Here is a 21,714-nt window from a genome sequence, read left to right as displayed (position 1 = left end):
ATCAAGGGTATAAAAGAAGGGGACAGTTGAACAGAGCCCCAGAGCTAACTCCCTATTGCTAGAGCTAAGAGTCCTCAGCACTAGCGCGAGACATCAGCTCTGACAGTCATCTGTGAATGAGACAGCATCATTTACAAGAAAACCAGAAGAGCAGGAATTCCTGACAAAAGATTCAATAGAATGATGCTTAGAATATTCTGGAAGACGTAACCAGGCTGTAATCTGAGAGACTAAATTCTATTTCTTGTGGTATTAGTGGGTCTTGTATTTATTGGAACAGCATATGACAAAAATCCTGTTTTATGCCAGAATCGTCAGTAGTTCGAAGGGATTTATTCGGTTTGTTAATAGTTTAGTTTAGTTGTTTACCATTCAAGTTGGATATGTAAATTGCTTTTTGTTGATTTTAAAGTGTCAGGGATTTATTTTTGTTTTTAAGACTAGAGCAGATGACACCACTTTCCACACTAATTTTGTATAGATTATAGGGCAACGCACTCCTCTTTTGGTGTTTTGTTTTGAGATCTCAGAGAGGGGAGGAGGTTCAGTATTCGCTGTAACAGCATTGACGTGCCGTCCTGCTGAATGCAAAGGAGTCATTGTTAATCCCAACCTCCCATTCTGGTTGTGGGTGAATCGCTTTAATTTGAATACTGACTCAGAAACTGCACAGACAACCAACTGTTGAACCATGATTTACACTTTATTGTAGGTATCAACCCTTCACGTAAGCAAGTTCACCCTCACCACCATCACCCCCCCCCCCCCCCAAACACACACACACCCCCCAAATCTTGGTTATCACCCAAATGATGGCAGAATTTAACATTGTTTCTACCAACAGTTCCCAACTCTGGAAGTTGATGCAGTGTTGTTCTTCCAAGCACTACAGCTGAAACGTTCTGGAGTTGAATTCTGGTGGAGTTCTGTAACTTTCAGATTTCTGGTGTAATGTTTCTTTAGATTCTAACCACCATCTCCCCACCCTGCTGGAGACCTCAGGTCTGTAGCTTACCTTCTTATCCTTGAGGGTTTTCCACCTGTTTGAAACAGCCTGTCCTGCAATTAACCCCTTTACGCCAAGGTAAAAACAATGACTGCAGATGCTGGAAACCAGTGTCTAGATTAGAGTGGTGCTGGAAAAGCACAGCAGTTCAGACAGCATTCAAGCAGCAGGAAAATCGATGTTTCGGGCAAAAGCCCTTCATCAGGTATACAGGATTCCTGACGAAGTGCTTTTGCCCGAAACGTCGATTTTCCTGCTCCTTGAATGCCCTTTACGCCAAGGCCTTCCTTCTACAAGCAGAATTAATTGTCCTTTTATCACACAGTTATTAAACACCATTATTTCATCTGTCCAAAGGAACAGCTCATTCTTCCCAGCGATAGTTAATGTATGTTATTTGTTAACTCCCTTGTAGCAGTTTCTCATTGGCCCTTTCGTTTCTTGGTCCAGAAGGAGTTATTGCTTACTCATGAAGTTATCAAAGTTCTGGAGTTTACAGGACCACACCACATTCCTCTCTGCCTCCCCCAGGAATAACGATTGCTCCTGAGATACTCGCAGTTCCTGACATTCCTTGGTATCCCCAAATACAATCCACATGTCAGGAAATCACTGGTGCTGCCCTGACACCAGACTGTCACTGTTGGAACACAAGGATTATGGGAAGAAAATTCAGAAATCCGAAGTGCAAAGAGACTTGGGAGTTCAAGATCAGGATTTTCTCAAAGTAAACTTGCAGGTTGAGTCAGTAGTTAGGAAGGCAAATGCAACGATGGCATTTATTTTGACAGGACTTGAATACAAAAGCAGGGATGTACTTCTGAGACTCTAAAAGGCTCTGGTCAGGCCACATTTGGAGCATTGTGCAGTTTTGGGCCTCCTATTTAGCAAGGATGTTTTGGCCCAGGAGGGTGTTCAGAGGAGGTTCACGAGAATGGTCCCTGGAATGAAACATTTAACATATGAGGGACATTTGAGGACTCTGGGACTATATGGAGTTTAGAAGGATGAGGGGGGTTGCAATTGAAACCTACAGGATATTGAACGGTCTGGACAGAGTGGATGTTGGGAAGATGTTTCCATTGTTAGGAGAAACTAGGACCAGAGGGTACAGCCTTAGAGGAAAAGGAAGACCCTTTAGTTGGGAGATAAGGCAAAACGTCTTCAGCTAGAGAGTGGTGTATCTATGGAATTCACAGCAACAGAAGGCTGTGGAGGCCAGATCATTGAGCATATTTAAGATGGAGACAGAAATGTTCTTGAGTATCAAGGGTTCCGGGACGAATGGGCTAGGGAAAGTTAACAGCCACGATTGAATGGTGGAGTAGACTCAATGGGGCGAATGGCCTAATTTCAGCTCCTATGGTCTTGTGATATGCTCATGTGTGGAGGGGTGATGAATGGGCAAAGAGATGAAGAGGGAAGAAGAATTAAGGGGAAGCTGGATACAGACACAAGGGAGAAAGAAGTACAAGAACTGTACAATAAATGACAGAACTCTTAGAAGCACTGACATGCAGAGGGATCTGGGCATATAGATCCCTGAAAGTGGAAACAGAGGTGGGTATGGTGGTCAAGAAGGCACACAGCATGCTTGCCTTTCCTGGGTGTAAAAGTTGGCAAGTTACGTTACAGCTATTTATTTCAACCACATTAGGAATATTGTATGCAGTTCTGGTCACCACACTATCAGAAGGGTGTGGATGCTCTGGGAGAGGGTGCTTTAGTCAAGGGCTAATATTGTGTATTAGGAGTAGGTGAATAAGTCTGCGTCGGTTACTCTTCAGAGGGTCAGTGTGCACATGTTGCGCCGAATGGTCTTTTCCACACTAGGGATTCTATGTTACTCAGATTTTTTTATTCCCCAGTGTGAAAAGATCAACTACAAAAGGGCACAGGTTCAAGGCAAGAGGAGGGCAGTCTTCAGAAGAAGTGGAGGGGAAGGTTTTTCACACAGAGGGGTAATGGGTGGTGGAAGGAGGCACCTTAGCAATGTTTAAGGTGTATCTTGATAGACACATGAACGCGAGATGAACAGAAGGATAGAAACCACATATGGGCAATAAATAACAGGTCCAAGTGAGAATTAAAAATTGGCACAGGCTTGATGGGGGTGCCTAAACCAAATAAGAAGGTCTTGTGACTGCTGTATTGTACTGATACAGGTTTTCCCCACTATCCAAAAGTGGAGCGTTCCTATGAAACCTTTCAAAAGGCAAAATAACATAAAGCGAAGAAGCAATGAACATTAATTCATTTATATCGTATATACTCAAGTAATAGTCAATTTTTTGACTACTTTTTAAGGTTAAATTTAGGGGGTCGACTGTTACTTGGATACTACTTGAGGGGCTGAAATTCATGCCTGTCAAGATTCATACCGTATCATAAGGAGAAGCTCAACTGACGAATAAAGCAAAAAAAAATCAATTATGGTAATTCTGAAAACTGAGTGGAACATACAGAGAACGGACTGGAAGACGGGAACAGAGCCGAACAACCGACAGACTGCAAAGCTGGAGTGGAACATGACGGCCATCACACTGTCTCACAAACATTGGTCTGTTGTCTATGAAGAACTAGGGTCGACTTTTACATGATCAGACTACTTTTCACAGCACTTGCAAGAAAAAAAACCAAACACGTCCAATTTGCTATGCATGGAGAACAGGAAATATACAAAAGGATTTTTTTTTTTAAAAAGATATTCATCATTCAGACACAACGATACATATGCACATGTCCATTTAAATACTGGGTAGGTTGATTCTTTGGAAGGTGACAATCGCAAAGAAATGAAGCTCTTCAACAAAATGCTGGATTTCGTTGAAAGATTAATTAGCATGCCCACTCCCCTCCCTCCACAGCCAAATAATCACTGGACAAGACAAAACCCCAGGATCTAAATAACATACCTACATACACACACACAATCCTACCCATTTAACGTGCGATTACCTCAAATCACAATAATAAAGCCTAACCATAGAGGTTTACACAGGCTCTCGTACACAATATTGTCTGTGACCTTCTACAGCGCTCTGTGAAGTGCTGCAAATCCCATGATGACAGTATTTCATATCCAATGTGTTAAATAACATTGTATATTTTATTTGAAAAGGTATCTATACATTATACACAATTGAATATCGGAACAGTTCAGTCAGATGGTACAGCCTGCCCTCCTACATGGATTATAGAAGGTGTATGGAGAATTAGATGGTGATTCTAATATAAATTATGTTTGTTTTAGGAATGGGAGTGATTGTGGCTCCAGGTTAATGGTGATCCGCCTTATCCCCCGGGTTCCCCCTCAGCCCAGCCCGGTACCTGGTAGAGTGAAGCCGCGGGTAGCTCCAGTCACACGGTCCAGCACAGCACCGAGTGCAGCCTCTCCTCCAGCTTGTGATCCGCGCCGGACTTTACCCCCCGCCGCCGCCGCCGCTCCTCCACCTCCCGCCGCGGGCGCCGGCTCTCTCTCCTCCACCGCCGACATTTTTAATTTGTTTTCTCGTTCACCCGGTAACCGTCACCTCCCCCTTCCCGGGCCCCGGAAATTATACAAAAATAAACAATAAACCCCCCACCACCGGGGACTGTCTCCTTTTCTTCACAACTTTTGTTTGAAAAGTTCCGGCTTTAATTTGAAATGTATTTTAAAGGTATTTTCTGAGGTAAACGATGCCTGTCTGCCCCCCTCCCTCCGTCAGAAACCGCCCGCTGAGTCGATGAGAAAACCGCAGCCTCGCGCCGCCATCTTTGTTTTTCTTCTTCTTTCCGTCTCCTCCTTCAGTGACGCGCGTCATCCACGCCCCGCCCAATCAGAGCGCACCTTACTCCACCTGACCAATGGTGGTTGGCGCTAGTTGTTACGGACAGATCTTGTGTCCAATTGGCAGTTTGGGGTAAAAATGGCGGGAGCCACAATTTCTTTTTCAGGTGGTTGCACATCTCATTCCCTTTGCTTTTCTCTTCCGAGGGGGGAGGGGAAATCCCAAACTGGAGGGCACAGGTTTAGGGTGAGAGGGGAAAAATTTAAAAGGGTCCCAAGGGGCAACTTTTTCACGTATAGGGTGGTGTGTGAACTGAATGAGCTGCCAGAGAAAATGGTGGAAGCTGGTACAAATGCAACATTTAAAAGACATCTGGATAAGTATATGGACAAAGTGCTGGCAAATGGGACTAGATTAATTTAGGCTATCTAGTCAACACATACTGAAGGGTTGTTTTTGTGCTATACAACTCAATGGTTCTATTTCTACAGAGCCAGAACCAATTTCACAAGACTAGGCCATTTGTCCCTTACACTGTCCTCAACTGTGGCCTAACTGAGCATATTTCAATTAGATTAGATTACTTACCGTGTGGAAACAGGCCCTTCGGCCCAACAAGTCCACACCGCCCCGCCGAAGCGTAACCCACCCATACCCCTACATCTACATCTACCCCTTATCTAACACTACGGGCAATTTAGCACAGCCAATTCACCTGACCTGCACATCTTTGGAGTGTGGGAGGAAACCGGAGCACCCAGAGGAAACCCACGCAGACACGGGGAGAATGTGCAAACTCCACACAGTCAGTCGCCTGAGGCGGGAATTGAACCCGGGTCTCTGGCACTGTGAGGCAGCAGTGCTAACCACTGTGCCACCCAAATTCTTAGTGCTATGTAATGAGCCAGACTTTATAAAAAATCTTAAAGCAAAGGAACACTTAGGCGGCAGCGATTATAATATGGTAGAGTTCAGTGTGCAGTTTGAAAAAGAGAAAGCAAAATTGGATAGAATGGTAGTACAGTTAAAGGTAATTACAATGGAAGTCAGGAAACGTATCAACAACAAAAAAAGAGAACCTACAATGTGGCCAAGAGCACTGGGAAATCATATGCTTGGGAAGACTACAAAAACAAACAGAAGATAACAAAGGAAGGAGAGGATCAAATATGAAAGGTAAGCGAACCTGTAATGTTAGAAATGATATTAAAATTTTTTGCAATACGTAAGAAACAAACAAGATGCAAAAGTAGAAATTGGGCTGCTCCGAATTGATGCAGGAAGGCTAGTGATGGGCGATAAGGAAATAGCTGAAGAACTTAATAAATACTTTGTGTCAGTCTTCACAGTGGAAGACATGAGTAATATCCTAACAATTAAGGAGAGTTAAGGGACAGAGTTGAGTATGGTAGCCATTACAAAGGAGAAAGTGCTAGAAAAGCTAAAAGGTCTAAAGATTGAGAAATCTCCTGGTTTTGATGGCTACATGCTAGCGTTCTGAGGGAGGTGGTTGAAGAATTAGCAGAGGCATTGGTTGTAATCTTTCAAAAATCACTGGAGTAAGGGAAAGTCCCAGATGATTGGAAAATCACTGTCATAAGTTCTTTGTTCAAGAAAGGATCAAGACAAAAGATAGAAAATTATACGCTGATTAGCCTAATCTCAGTTGTACGTAAAATTCTAGAATCCATCGTAAAGGATGAGATTTCTAAATTCTTGGAAGTGCATGGTTGGATTAAAATAGGTCAGCATGGATTTAGTAAGGGGAGGTCATGCCTGACAAACTTGTTAGAATTCTTTGAAGAGTTAAAAAGTAGGTTAGACTTGGGAAACCCAGTGGATGTCATCCAGATTTGGTAAGGTGCCTCATCGGAGGCTGCTGAGTAAGGTGAGGCCCCATGGTGTTAGAGGTGAGCTATTGGCATGGATTGAGGATTGGCTGCCTGACAGAAGGCAGAGAGTTGGGATAAAAGATTATTTTTTTGGAATGGGAGCCGGTGACAAGTGGTGTCACGCAGGGCTCAGTTTTGGGGCTGCAGCTGTTCAGTTTATATGTTAATGATCTGGATAAAGGGATTGGGGGCATTCCCGCGAAGTTCACTGATGATACAAAGTTAGGCAGACAGGCAGGTAGTTCTGAGGAGCTGTGGAGGCCGCAGAAAGATTTGGACAGTTTAGGAGTGTGGTCCAGGAAATGGCTGATGAAATTCAATGTAACAAAATGTGAGGTCTTGTACTTTGGAAAAAAGAATACAGGCATGGACTATTTTCTAAACAGTGAGAAAATTCATAAAGCCAAAGTACAAAAGGATCTGAGACTGCTAGTCCATGATTCTCTAAAGGTTGACTTGCAGGTTGAGTCCGTGGTTAAGAAAGCAATGTAACGTTGTCATTTGTCTCAAGAGGGTTGGAATGTAAAAGCAGCGGTGTGCGCTACTGAGACTTTATAAAGCTCTGGTTAGGCCCCATTTAGAATACTGCGTCCAATTTTGGGCTACACACCTGAGGAAGGACATAGTGGCACTGGAGCATGTCCAGCAGAGATTCGGCTGAACGGCTGAGGATCCTAGAATTATATTCATTAGAGCTGAGAAGGTTGAGGGGAGATCTATTAGAAACTTACAGGATAGTGCATGGCTAAGAAAGGGTGGACGCTGGTAAGTTTTTTCCATTAGGCAGGGAGACTAGGACCCATGGGCATAGCCTGATAATTACAGGGAGTCAATTTAGAATGGAAGTGACGAGACATTTCTTCAGCCAGAGAGTGATGAATCTGTGGAATTCATTGCCATGGAGTCCAGTGGAGACCGGGACATTAAATGTCTTCAAGGCAGAGATTGATAAATTCTTGGTATCGCAAGGAATTAAGAGCTTTGGGGAGAGTGTGGGTAAGTGGAGTTGAAATGCCCGTCAGCCATGATTAAATGGTGGAGTGGACTTATGGCCTTACTTCCACTCCTATGTCTTGCGGTCTTAAGGAAGAGCTCTTTGCTATTCACCTTACTTCCACTCTCCATGATTTTATAAATCTTAGTAAGGACACCCCTACACTCCAATGAAGACATTCCCAAGCTTTCCTTGTAACTCAAACCCTCGAGTCCTGGCAACATTCTGGTAAATCTTTATGGAACCCTCTCTCATAGTATTCTTATTATTAAAGAGCCACCAGAACTATACACAGTACCCAGAAAGTGGCCTCACCAACATCATGTACAACCTCAACATGATATCCGAACTCCGATACTCAATGATGTGAGCAGTGAAGGCAATGTTGCTAAATGCCTTCTTTACTATCCATGGGGGTGAGGGAAGGAAGCAGAGTGTGCTGGAGCCAAGGTGGAGGAGGAACAGAAGATGCAAATCTGGAGTGGAGCTACAAGAGGAGTATTGCATGTGCTGTACTTGTACTGGCTGCATTTATTTGTGGGACTCAGGAGCATTTTAAAAATAAAAACAGAAAAGATTTCAACCCCTGCCCCATCCCAATCTATCCTTCCTCACCTGGGTAATTCAGACACAAACCTGAGTTTGCAGAGTCTGCTCCCTCCCTGGATCCACTCCAGGCGCTATCTCTCTCTTGCTGTCTTCCCCCTACCCTCCCCACCTCTGGCCAGTCCCTCTTCCCACCCTCTGCCTCCTCATGCATTTTCTCTCTCCCCCTACACCTATTGCTCCACATTTATTCCTGATTAATTCACCCTAATCTGAACATTCCTGAGAACTGTGGGTAATTTAGCATGGCCAATCCACCCTAACTTGCACATCCCTCGACGATATGGATAACAGAACACAGCCAATCCACCCAAACCAGTCCAAAACTGAACACTATGGGTAATTTAACATGGTGAATACACCCTAACCTGGACAAAGTTACAAATCACACAATGCCAGGTTACAGTTCAACAGATTTATTTCGAAGCACTTGCTTTCACAGTGCTGTGTCTTATTCAGTTGGTTGTGGAGTACAAGATCATAAAGCACAGAATTTATGGAAAACATTACAGTGTCCTGCCACTGAGATGATATGGTGAAAAAAGCTGGATCGTTAAGTCTTTCATCTTTTACAATGGGTTGCAGGTATCATTAATGTGCAAATCCCAGAACTTCCTGTCAGGCTCATTCTCGAGATAACTTAAGGTTTTATAAGAAAAGGTAACATCTCAGCTCAGACAATGCATGAAAGGAGTGAGCCCAAAGTCTGTCTGTATCCCAATCTTAAGTCAGCCCGCTTCGATTTGCAAAGTGGAATTTACAAAATATTACATGTATTGGCTGCCTGCGTTGACTGCCAGCACGTTGTGCATTTAGAGTCATAGCATGGAAACAGACCTTTCGGTCCAACCCGTCCATGCTGATCAGATATTCCAACCCAATCTAGTCCCACCTGCCAGCGCCTTGCCCATATCCCTCCAAACTCTTTCCAGGTGCCTTTTAAATGTTTCAATTGTATGATCTTCCACCACCTCCTCTGGCATCTCATTCCATACACATACCACCCACTGAGTGAAAACGTTGCCTCTTAGGTCTCCTCTTTATTTTCCCCTCTCAGCCCTCTAGTTCTAGACTCCCCTTCCCCAAGGGAAAGACTTGGTCCATTTATTCTATCCATGCTCTTCATGATTTTATAAGCCTCTGTAAGATCACCCCTCAGCCTCTAACACTCCAGGGAAAACAGCCCCAGCCGATTCAACCTCTGTCTTGGCCTCGTCCATCAGCAATAAATGACTGGATAGGGTAGGGTTTTATGAATTACCACTTTCCACCAAATGCCAGATGTACTCACTCACTCAGTTGCTGTCTCACAAATGAAGGACTTCATTGTAACATCTTCTGCTCTGAGTAAGGGCAAAACATTTTTGAAAGCTGCTCTGCAACTCCAGTCTTCACAACCACAATTCTGCTTTCACTTAAGTCGATTGAAGTCATACAGCACAGAAACAGACCCTTTGGCCCAACTCGTCCGTGCCAACCAGACATCATAAATTCATCTAGTCCCATTTGCCAGCATTTGACTTGTATCCCTCTTAACCCTTCCTATTCAAATACCCATCCAGATGGCTTTTAAATGTTGTCATTGTACCAGCCTCCACCTAGCGCTAGAAAAGTTAAAAGGTCTTAAAATTGATAAATCTCCTGACCCCCGATGGGATACATCCTAGATATCTGAGGGAGGTGGCTGAGGAAATAGCGGAGGCATTGGTTGAGATCTTTCAAAAGTCACTGGAGTCAGGGAAACTCCCGGATGATTGGAAGATCGCTGTTGTAACCCACTTGTTCAAGAAAGGATCAAGACAAAAGATGGAAAATTATAGACTAATTAGCCTAACCTCGGTTGTTGGTAAAATTCTAGAATCCATCATTAAGGATGAGGTTTCTAAATTCTTGGAAGAGCAGGGTCAGATTAGAACAAGTCAACATGGATTTAGTAAGGGGAGGTCGTGCCTGACAAACCTGTTGGTATTCTTTGAAGAGGTGACAAGTAGGTTAGACCAGGGAAACCCAGTGGATGTGGTCTATCTAGACTTTCAAAAGGCCTTTGATAAGGGGCCACACGGGAGGGTGCTGAGTAAGGTGAGGGCCCATAGTGTTCGAGGTGAGCTACTGGTATGGATTGAGGATTGGCTGTCTGACAGAAGGCAGAGAGTTGCGATAAAAGGTTCTTTTTCGGAATGGCAGCCGGTGACAAGCTGTGTCCCGCAGGGTTCAGTGTTGGGGCTGCAGCTGTTCACGTTATATATTAATGATCTGGATGAAGGGACTGGGGGAACTCTAGCGAAGTTTGCCGATGATACGAAGTTAGGTGGACAGGCAGGTAGTACTGAGGAAGTGGGGAGGCTGCAGAAGGATCTAGACCGTTTGGGAGAGTGGTCCAGGAAATGGCTGATGAAGTTCAATGTGAGCAAATGCGAGGTGTTGCAGTTTGGAAAAAAAGAATACAAGCATGGACTACTTTCTAAACGGTGAGAAAATTCATAAAGCCAAAGTACAAAGGGATCTAGGAGTGCTAGTCGACGATTCTCTAAAGGTAAACTTGCAGGTTGAGTCCGTGATGAAGAAAGTGAATGCAGTGTTGTCATTTATCTCAAGAGGGTTGGAATATAAAAGCACCGTTGTGCTTCTGAGACTTTATAAAGCTCTGGACACATTTGGAGTACTGTGTCCAGTTTTGGTCCCTACACCTCAGGAAGGACATATCGGCACTGGAGCGTGTCCAGGAGAGATTCACACGGATAATCCCTGGAATGGTAGGTCTAACATACGAGGAACGGCTGAGGATCCTGGGATTGTATTCATTGGACTTTAGAAGATTAAGGGGAGATCTAATAGAATCTTATTAGATAATACATGGCTTGGAAAGGGTGGACGCTAGGAAATTGTTTCCATTAGGCGAGGAGACTAGGACCCATGGACACAGCCTTAGAATTAGAGGAGGTAAATTCAGAACAGAAATGCAGAGACATTTCTTCAGCCAGAGAGTGGTGGGCCTGTCGAATTCATTGCTGCGGAGTGCAGTGGAGACCGGGACGCTAAATGTCTTCAAGGCAGAGATTGATAATTTCTTGATGTCACAAGGAATTAAGGGCTACTGGGAGAATGCGGGTAAGTGGAGTTGAAATGCCCATCAGCCATGATTGAATGGCAGAGTGGACTCGATGGGCCAAATGGCCTTACTTCCACTCCTATGTCTTATGGTCCACCTCTTTCTTTGGCAGTTCGGTCCACACATGCACCACCCTTTGCGTGAAAAATCTTTGTTGTTCAAAAATCAGATGAACTCAGCCTTCAATATATTCAATGACCCCCTAATTGCAGGAAGACATCCCCACTTCTGAACTCAATTTCTCTTGCTAATATGAAAGCAAATTACTGCAAATGCTGGAATCTGAAACCAAAAAGAGAAAATGCTGGAAAATCTCAGCAGGTCTGGCAGCATCTGTAAGGAGAGAAAAGAGCTGACATTTCGAGTCTAACTGACCCTTTTCCAGCATTTTCTCTTTTGGTTCCTCTTGCTAATATACCACTTGCTTTGCTGATTGCTTGCTACACCTGTCTGACAACTGGCATTGACTGGTGCAAAAGGATGCTGATGCCCCTTGTACATCCACACATCATTCCTGATGAAGGGCTCCTGCCCAAAACTTCGACTCCCCTGCTCCTTGGATGCTGCCTGACCTACTGTGCTTTCCCGGTGCCACACTTTGACTCTGATCTCCAGCATCTGCAGTTCTCATTTTCTCCACATCCCGAATACATCATCATTTCAACAATACATCTCTTTTCTGCTTTTTATTAGCAAAGGCTGTAACTTCACAGTATGGTACTGCATTTGCCATGTGTATGCCAACTGCGGTCTTCTCTACATCAGGGAGACCGAGCGTAAACTTGGGGAACGGTTCACCGAGCATCACAGCCAGGTCTGCAGAGGCCGATCACCACCCATTTTAATTCCCCTTCCCACTCCCTTTCTTACATGACCATCTTAGGCCTCCTCATTTGCCACAATGAACCATACCGCAAATTGGAGGAACAACAGCTCATCTTCTGCCTGGGCATCCTACAGCTTGGAAGACTCAACACTGAGTTCTCCAATTTCAAATACCTCACTTCCCACCCCAAACTCCCTTCTCAGTCCGAACCACTCATTTCCACTTCTCCCTGCCACCAACCAGATTCCTTCCTGATGAACTAGGTCATACCCTCTACATGCCTTCACCTATCCCCACTTCACTACCCTGCCCCCAGCACTCCCTTTATCTGCATCTCCCCCTACACCCATCCCCAGTCCTGAAGAAGGGTTACACCTGAAATGTCGACTTCTCCACCTCCTGATGTTGCCTGGCTTGCTGTGTTCTTCCAGCCTCCTGTCTGTCTATTTTGCCAATTGCGACACAGACCTGGGCCAACCTTTCCAGAGTCTGTCCGCTCCCGGATTCACTCCCTTTCCTTTCAGTTGCTGCAAGTCAACAATTGAACCCCAGAATGAAAAAAAAATTGAAAAGGGGTCGAGAAAAGAGAGTGCCGTACTCACAGATCTTCGACAGAGGAAAGAATTTGCAGTCTGGGTGAAGCTCAATCTTCTTTCAAAAAGAGCAGCTCATGGTTCAACTTCCGCATTCAGACAATGGGGTGGCTCTGATTGGCAAAAAGACCTGTCTCCTTCCGGTTACCAGTGCTTTCTATTGATCAATCAAGAGAACGCCACGCACCCTTTATTTGCCGCCAGCGAAGAGGATTCCTAGTGTTTTGCTGACACCGGCAAACATGCGCAGCACGCTCCGTAAATACTGCTGGTGTTACTGACGAATTTTAAGTGTCCAAATACCAACGGGGAAAAAAGGTTATCACCACAATATTTTTCCCTGTGGCTCGACATTGTATTGCTTTTGCATTTTGTCTGGCTGCTCAACTTTTGGAGATCTTTTCCCCTTGTTTAGAGAGAGTGTATCCCTGTGAGCTGACTGTGGGAAGGAGCTGTCACCAGTTACACAGACTGAAGAAACATTACACTATTCGCAGCAGGGAGTAACTGTACATATTTCCGGACTGTGATCACAGTTTCACTTGTTCATCAGAACAGGGAGCCAAAAGGACACTAGAACTGCAGAGAAGTCGTGGAAATGTGGGGACCGTGGGAAGGGATTCCATTCCCTGTCGGCATTGGAGATTCATCAATCCAGTCGCAGTGGGGCATAGGCAGTTCTTCAAAACATTATTACAACACACACATGAGAACTTTGCCTGTTTCTAATTGTAACTGTTTTCACCAATCCCTTTTTCCCCCTCTTCACATACCCAATTTTTCCCTTTTAATCAATCCTTTTGTTGAAACCTGAACTGCTCCCAGTCTTCAGATTAGCTGCTTTTTTTAAAAGCTAATTTGTATGCCACTTCTTTGGATCCCGTCCTGTCCATAATATCCCTTGTTCGCTGTGGCTGGGCCACCTTTTGTGTTTTATTTTTCAGACAGGTTGGAACAACTATTGCAGTTGCTTCAGGTGCTATCTAAATGTTTGTCATTTCTTTCAATCATGTTCCCTCATTTGTTGCAGCCTGTTTGTGTCTGTAATTTCCTTGCTTTAGATTTAAGTCCCCAGTCTCAGTATCAATTCTGTTGCTCTCCGTCGTAATGGAAAGTTCTCACTCAGTTCTGCACTCTTCTGCAAGGGACCTCTCACAGCTACATTGACGATTATTCCCTTCTCGTGAAGGAATTAACATTTTGGAATTAAATTGCCATTGGCCAACAGAACCATTGCAATTTTTGGGAGATTGTGTGCAATTCAAGTCTCCCTCCTATTGGAAGGATGTTGTGAAGCTTGAAAGGGTTCAGAAAAGATTTACAATGATGTAGCCAGGGGGTTTGAGTGATAGCGAGAGGCCAAACAGACTGGGACTGTTTCCCCTTGCGCGTCGGAGGCTGAGAGGTGACCTTATAGACGTTTATAAAATCACGACGCATGGATAGGGTCAATAAACAAGGCCTTTTCCTTGGGATGGCGGAGTCCAGAGCTAGAGGGTAACAGGTTCAGGGTGAAGGCTGTGGGTGCAGATTTAAAAGGGACCTCGGGCATCTTTTTCATTCAGAGGGTGGTGCTTGCAACGAATAAGCTACCAGAGGAAGTGGTGGAGGCTGGTACAATTACAGCATTTAAAAGGCATCTGGATGGGTATATGAATTGGAAGGGTACAGAGGAATAGAGGCCAGGTGCTGGCAAACAGGGCGATATTAATTTGGGATATCTGGTCGGAATGGGCATGTTGGACCGAGGGGACTGTTGCTATGCTGTATATCTCTATGACTCTGGCTTTCCACTAGACATTTGCCACGTCTGTATGTTCAGTCTCTCTCTGGTGTCAGTGTAAATGCCTTAATATCTCATTCCACTCCCACTTCCTGGGGATGTTAACCATTTCATGTCTGTTTTTTCTCAAGAAGCTGTATTGCAAGTTCAACCTGAATTTACACTTGTGTTGCTTCCCAAAATCAGACCAGCTCACTCTTGGCAATATCCCAATGTTGTTGTGAAAGATATTAACTTTCAAGTGGAGTTATCCAAACTTCAGTGATGTCAGTCCTGACGTTTTTGCTTTTCTGCCCCTGTAAGATACTGAATCAGCACCTTCAGGAGAATTTGTTAGAGCAGAGTAAGAACAGAAGGGGAGAGAGAGTGGGACGGTGCTTTCAAATTTATGAAGTAACAAAAGACAAGAATGTTCAATGGCAAGTAAAATTCCTTGTTCTGAATTTCTACCCTGGACTGACAGTGACGACTTTTGTAATCTCTTTTAACAGAGTATTTGAAGATCTGAAGCCAGAAGTTTCAACATCAGCAGATGAAGGGCTAATGCCCGAAACAGACTTTGCTGCTCCTCAGATGCTGCCTGACCTGCTGTGTTTTGCCAGTGCCGCATTCTCAGACTCTGACTATCCAGTGTCTGCAATCCTCACTTTGACGTCAATGTCTGACAGTTATTCAATCCACTGAGGCCGCAACAATTTTCAACTATGGATCTACGAGAAGGAGCAAACCTTTTGGTTCCTGCTTGAGAACGGCCTCTCCCTGGTGTGACTGCGCCAATGAGTCTCCAACACAGACAGGAAACAGAAGCCTTTCCCGCAGTTGCAATACTTCCATGGTTTCACCACAGGGCGGGATTCCTCTGGTTTCTTCATGGCTAAAGCTTCAGCTGCACACAAAATTGTGTACAGGCCCTTCCTGCTGTGAACTCCTCTTTCCAGGCCCGTATATCTGTTTCAGACTCCACAATCAGTGCACTGCAACAGTAGGGTCTCTCATCCAGTCCCACTGATACTGAAAACCATCTGCATCCTTTACTCGGTCTAGCCTTTGCGTGACTCCAGACCCACAGCAGTGTGGTTGACTCTACACTGCCACCCCCAGCAAATGAGTGGGGAGAAATGTACTTGGATACAGAGTGTGGGTTGAAATTGCTGAGTGAGGCAATGCAGATTAAGGCTGTACCAAGGATCCAATTACAAAGGGACAGCTTGGTGCTGACCAATAGTAAAGAAAGTGGGTGGTGGGAAGAGTGTGAGCACTTGGACCTTGAGCTGTTTAAAAGAAAAAGCTACATTCTCAACACCTTTTTGCTTGGGGGATCTGCAGTTGTAACAAAGTTAGGTCGCAGTAAAGGTTACCTGAATTTACTGAAGGGCTCAGACTCTCATTGAATTGATTTATTGTCACGTGCGCCGCGATACAGTGAAAAGCTTTGTCTTGTGAGCAGAACAGTGAGATCAGAGTTAAGTAGCAAAGATATGTAAATAATAAATAAACAGCTGCAAAAACAAAAACAGGTCCAGGCGAATGTGAAGAGTTTGAGAGTCCATTCAGTTTTCTCACAACAGTGTGGTAGGAACTGTTTCAAAACTGGCTGGTGCATGTGTTCATGTGTACTATCCACCCCGATGGTAGAGGTTGAAGAAAAACATTGCCAGGCTGTGATGAGTCTTTGAGAATGCTGCTGGCCTTTCCTTGACAGTGGGCCTGATAGATGGATTACATAGATGGGAGGTTGACCTTTGTGATTGTCTGCGCTAAGTTCACCACTCTGTGTAATTGTCTCTGATTTTGAATGGTACAGTTGAAAGCTTTGACCTCCAAGAGGTTTTTGTGTTAAAGCTGCTCATTTCTTTCAGCCTCCTGCACTAAGTTTCCAATGTCATTTATCAGATAGAGCAGTGAATGACGAGCTAATATCGTTAGAAATTGTAAAGTTTTCAGGAGTGCGGTTACTGCGTCATTTCGACAGCACCGAGAGGTATGGGCTGTCTCCACTAGAAATGATCTGGAGGAGCCAGTGTTGGACTGGGATCGACAAAGTTAAAAACACAACACCAGTTATAGTCCAATAGGGTTATATGGAAGCACTAGCTTTCAGAGCACTGCTCCTTCATCGGATAGCTGTAGAGCAGGATCATAAGACACAATTTTCAGCAAAAGATCACAGTGTCATGCAACTGATGGTATATACTGAACAAACCTAGAATGATAGTAAGTCTTTCATCTTTTAGAATGGGTTGCAGGTTTCAGTTCATTCATATGTAAACCACAGAACTACTTTTAAGTCCCCATTCTCAAAATGACTTAAGATTTTATAAAAATAAAGCTGTAGCTCGACATAACCGTACATGCTCGTCGCTATTTTTGCTATTTGTCTTACCTACACCACTCATGATTTTCTAAGTCTCAATAAGGTCACCCCTCAACCTCCTGCGCTCCACTGAAAAAAGTTCAGATCTCTCCTTATAACGCAATCCCTCCAGTCCTGGCAACATCCTGGAAAATGTTTTCCAAACCCCCTCCAATAGTATTCTTTCTATTACAGGGAGACCAGAACTGTACTCAGTACTCAAAGTGGCTTCACCAACATCCTGGACGGCTCGCAACCTTCATAAACCAATGGAGAGCATTGTCGGACTGGAAGGAAACTTATCCTCCTGGCAATTAGAGCCCCCCTACTGTCTGAATGTGGAAGGTGGACCATGTCCTTCTGAAGCTGCTGCTGTTCCTCTCTCTCTAAATGAAGATTGAGCTTCACCCCAAACTGTAACTTCCTTCCTTTGTCCAACATCTGTGAGAATGGCACTCTTTTCTCACCCTCTTTTTCCATTTATTTTTCATTCGGGGCTTCAGTTGTTGACTTGCAGCAACTGAAACGGAAGAGAGTGAATCCGGGGGGGCGGGGCAGACTCTGGAAATGTTGGAGAAATTACTACTGCAGATGCTGAAGATCAGAGTCGAGAGTGTGGTGTTGGAAAAGCACAACAGGTCAGGCAGCATCAAAGGAGGGTATGATGGAATGGAGACTTTCAGCTTCTGTGGAATGAGAGAAAGAGTTCATTATAAATTAGCATTGATCAGATAGGCCAATGGGAGATGGAGTTTAATTTAAAGAAATACATTTTGGTCAAGCAATCCAGGCAGGACTGACTGGGGAGTGTTGCAGAATAAAGAGACCTTGGAGTGCAGGTTCATACTTCATTGAAAATGGAGTCTCAGGTAGACAGAATAGTGAAGGCAGTGTTTGGTATGCTTTCCATTATTGGTCACAGCATTGAGTATGGGAGTTGGGAGGTCACATTGTGGCTGTGCAGGACATTGGTTAAGCCACATTTGAAATGCTGCATCCACTTCTTGTCTCCTTTCTATCGGAAAGATGTTGTGAAACTTTGAAAAGGATCAGAAAAGATTTACAAGGCTGTTACCAGAGTTGGAGGGTTTCAGCTACAAGGAGAGGCTGAGTAGGCCAGGGATATGTTTTCTCTGGAGGGTCAGAGGCTGAGGGGTGACCTTATAGAGGTTTATAAAATCATGAAGGGCATGGATAGGATAAATAGACAAGGTTGTTTCCCTGGAGTCAGTGGTGGTGGTGGTGGGGGAGACTAGAGACATAGGTTTTCATGAGAGGGGAAAGATATAAGAGTTCTGAGGGGCAACTTTTCCACGCAGAGTGTGGTGCATTTAAGGAGTAAGCTGCCAGAGGAAGTGATGGACACTCATACAATTGCAACATTTAAAAGGCATCTGGATGGGTTTATGAATAGGAAGGGTTTGGAGGGATATGGGTCAGGTGCTGGCAAGTGGGACTAGATTTGGTTAGGATATCTGGTCCGCATGGACAGGTTCGAGTGAAGGGTGTGTTTCTATGCTGTATATCTATGACTCTGTCTATTTGATTACAGATGCTGCTCCTCTCTCTGAATGAAGATTGAGCGTCACCCCAGACTGTAACTTTCTTCCTCTGTCCAACATCTGTGAGTACAATACTCTCTTTTCTCACCCACTTTTTCAATTTATTTTTCATTCTGGGGTTCAATTGTTGACTTGCAGCAACTGAATGGAAAGGGAGTGAATCCAGGGTGGGGACAGATTCTGGAACAGTTGGTCCAGGTCTGTGTCTCGATTGACAATGTAGACAGTCAGGAGGCTGGAAGAACACAGCAAGCCAGGCAGCATCAGGAGGTGGAGAAGTCTACGTTTCAGGTGTAATCCTTCTTCCGGATGGGGGAATGGGTGTAGAACAAGATGCAGATAAAGGGGTGCCGGGGGCAAGGTGTTGAAGTGGGGATTGGTGAAGACAGAGGGTACGACCTGATGGTCGATGGGAGGAAGTAACCTGGTTGATGGCAGGGAAGAGTGAATGGGAGGAGCAGAAGCCGTGAAGGGAGTTGGTGGATGGGAGGGGAGAAATTAGACAACTCCAGGTGGAAGATGAGGTGATCTTCCTCCAATTTGCAGATTGGATCATTGTGGCAATGAAGGAGGCCAAAGTTGGTCATGTCAGAAAGGGAGAGGGAAGAGGAATTAAAATGGGTGGTGACTGGGACATCTGGTCAGCCTCTACAGACCCTCTTGCCCTTCCTTGTTTTAGCAAAATGCAACCCTTGGCTTTTATCCACACCTCTCTTATGCACATACTCTCTGACACACACACATCCCCAATACTACCCCTCGCACAGGCCGATACTCCATAACACTCACTTCACCAAGCAAGCACACATGCAAAAACACACTCACACACAAACTCACATGGAGACACCTGTTCTGCCCTGCATAGTTTGCAGAAATCTCTTCTCTACAGAGAATCCCCAGAGTGTGGAAGCAGGTTACTCGACCCAACAAGTCCACCCGACCCTCCAGAATGTAGCTTCCCTACCCCCATTTCTCTACATTCATCCCTGATTAATGCACCTAACCTGGACATCCCTGGGCACTATGGGTAATTTGAGCATGGCCAATCTACCCTAACCTGGACAAAGTTAAAAATCACATATCACCAAGCTATTTGGAAGCACTGGCTTTCGGGACGAAACTCTTTCATCAAGTGGTTGTGGAGAATAAGATCATAAGGGACAGAATTTATGGAAAATCATTGCAGTGTCCTGCCACTGAAATGATATATTGAACCAACCTGGATTATTAAGTCTTTCTTCTTTTCAAATGGGTTGCAGGCATCATTAATATGTAAATCTCCAACTTCCTGTAAGGCATTTCTCAACATAACTTAAGGTTTTTTAACAAAAGATGACATCTCAGCTAAGACAATGCATTAAATGTGAGGTCAGAGTCCAAACCTTGAATCAAACTGTTTCTATTTCCAAAGTCAAATTACAAAATATTATATGTATTGACTGCCTGCAAATTGTGCAATTTTAAGCAAAATAGAATGTATCTGCAAATAAAAATTCACCCCCATGGACTTCTGTGTGTACGCGGGCGTGAGAGACAGTGTACTTCTGTGCTGTACGTGTCTATCTCTATTTGATAAGATGCTTCATTTCTGGTATAAATATTGTAAATCATAGCTGGGTACTAACAGTTAGATGTAAGGGAGAGAGAATCCTCAAGTTGGGCACAATCAGAATCCTGGGAGAGCCCTATTTCTGGTTTGCTTCCTAATGAACAGACATTATGCACTAGCACCTATTTATTTCTCATTTGTTTCATTTTTCTTGTTTGATTCCCTGCTATGACTACACTTTTGTGTCTGGTTGGTTGAGAGACTGGGAGATTGTGGATTGGGCTTTGATTAACTGACTGAATATTTTATTGTTCCAGAAGGTGTAAAAAGAGGGAGTGGGGGTCAAAGCTTCAGCAGAAATCCAGTAGAGCTGAGAATAGACTGACATCTTATTCTGTGGGAACAGGGAGATCAGAGGACAGAGAAATGGGGACCTGAAATCAGAGTGAACACCAGACTACCCTGTGGTCAGTGCTTTGATTAGCAGTGGCAACCCTCTACCTTTACCTAGCTTCCCATTTGACTACCCCCTCGATATTCAGGATACAATCCTTGTCATCCTGAAGCCATGTTTCTGTAAGGAGTCTCAGATCATAATTATTCTCTTCAATGTGTGCAGACAATTCACTTACTTTTGTTACAGTGCAGCACACAAGCAGAAACACCACTTTTTGTTTCCATTTTTATTATCTTCAGAATCCAGTTTTGATTGCTGGTATATTTACTCTCCTTGTCCCTTTCTATCATTCTCTGATGTTAATTTCCCACATCACTACATTGCTCATCAGCCTTGATTTGGATTGACCAGGCTAAATTGCCCATCATGTCCAGGGATGTGCAGGTTAGGTGGCTTAGCCATGGGAAACGCAGGGTTATAGTTTCATAGTGATAGAAGCAGGAGTAGGCCATTTGACCCATCCAGCCTGCTCCGCCATTCATTAAGATAATGGTAAAACTATCTATCGTCTCAGCTCCTCCTCGCTGCATTATCCCAACTATCCTTAATTAACCTACCATGCAAAAACCTAACCAACTGTGTCTTCAATATACTTAATGAGGCTGTCTCTACTGCTTCCTAGGGCAGAGAATTCCATAGATTGACTACTATCCAGGAAAAATAGTTCCTCCTCATCTCTGTCCAAAATCCAGTCCTCCAAATTATGTGGCCTAGTCTCATCCACCAACAGAAATGTCTAGATAGGGTAGGGTTTCATCCCTATAGTGCAATCAATTCCCACTTTCCACCAAAGCCCCATACATAACTGGATATTAACCTACCTACGTCTAGGTGGATAGGCTGCGACTTTTCTCACTGGAGCACAGGAGGTTGAGAGGTAACCTTAGAGATTTATAAAATCATGAGGGGGGTAGATGAGGTGAATGGTGGGTGTCATTCCCCACCGGTGGGGATTTTAAGATTAGAGAGCAAACTTTGAAGGTGAGAGGAGAAAGATTTTAAAAAGATTTGAGGGGCAGCATTTTTTTTTTAAAAGAGTGGTTTGTGTGTGGAATGAACATCCCGACACAGTGGTGGAAGCAGGTACAGTAACAAAATTTCAAAGACATTTGGATAAGTACATGAATAGGAAAGGTTCAGAGGGATATGGGCCAAACACAGGCAGGTATGAGTAGTTCAGTTTGAGAACATAGTCAGCATGGATTAGTTGG

General features: G+C 44.2%; 1 long non-coding RNA gene across 1 annotated transcript in view; it reads left to right on the top strand.

Moving 5' to 3' along the window:
• LOC140460440 (uncharacterized) overlaps positions 1 to 21,714 on the top strand; it is a 252,860-nt gene that overhangs the window by 156,713 nt on the left and 74,433 nt on the right. The gene's annotated exons all lie outside the window — the stretch shown is intronic.

The sequence above is a fragment of the Chiloscyllium punctatum genome, chromosome 36, assembly GCF_047496795.1.
Source record: "Chiloscyllium punctatum isolate Juve2018m chromosome 36, sChiPun1.3, whole genome shotgun sequence".
Lineage (NCBI taxonomy): Eukaryota > Metazoa > Chordata > Chondrichthyes > Orectolobiformes > Hemiscylliidae > Chiloscyllium > Chiloscyllium punctatum.
This window is presented reverse-complemented; position numbering and strand designations above follow the sequence as displayed.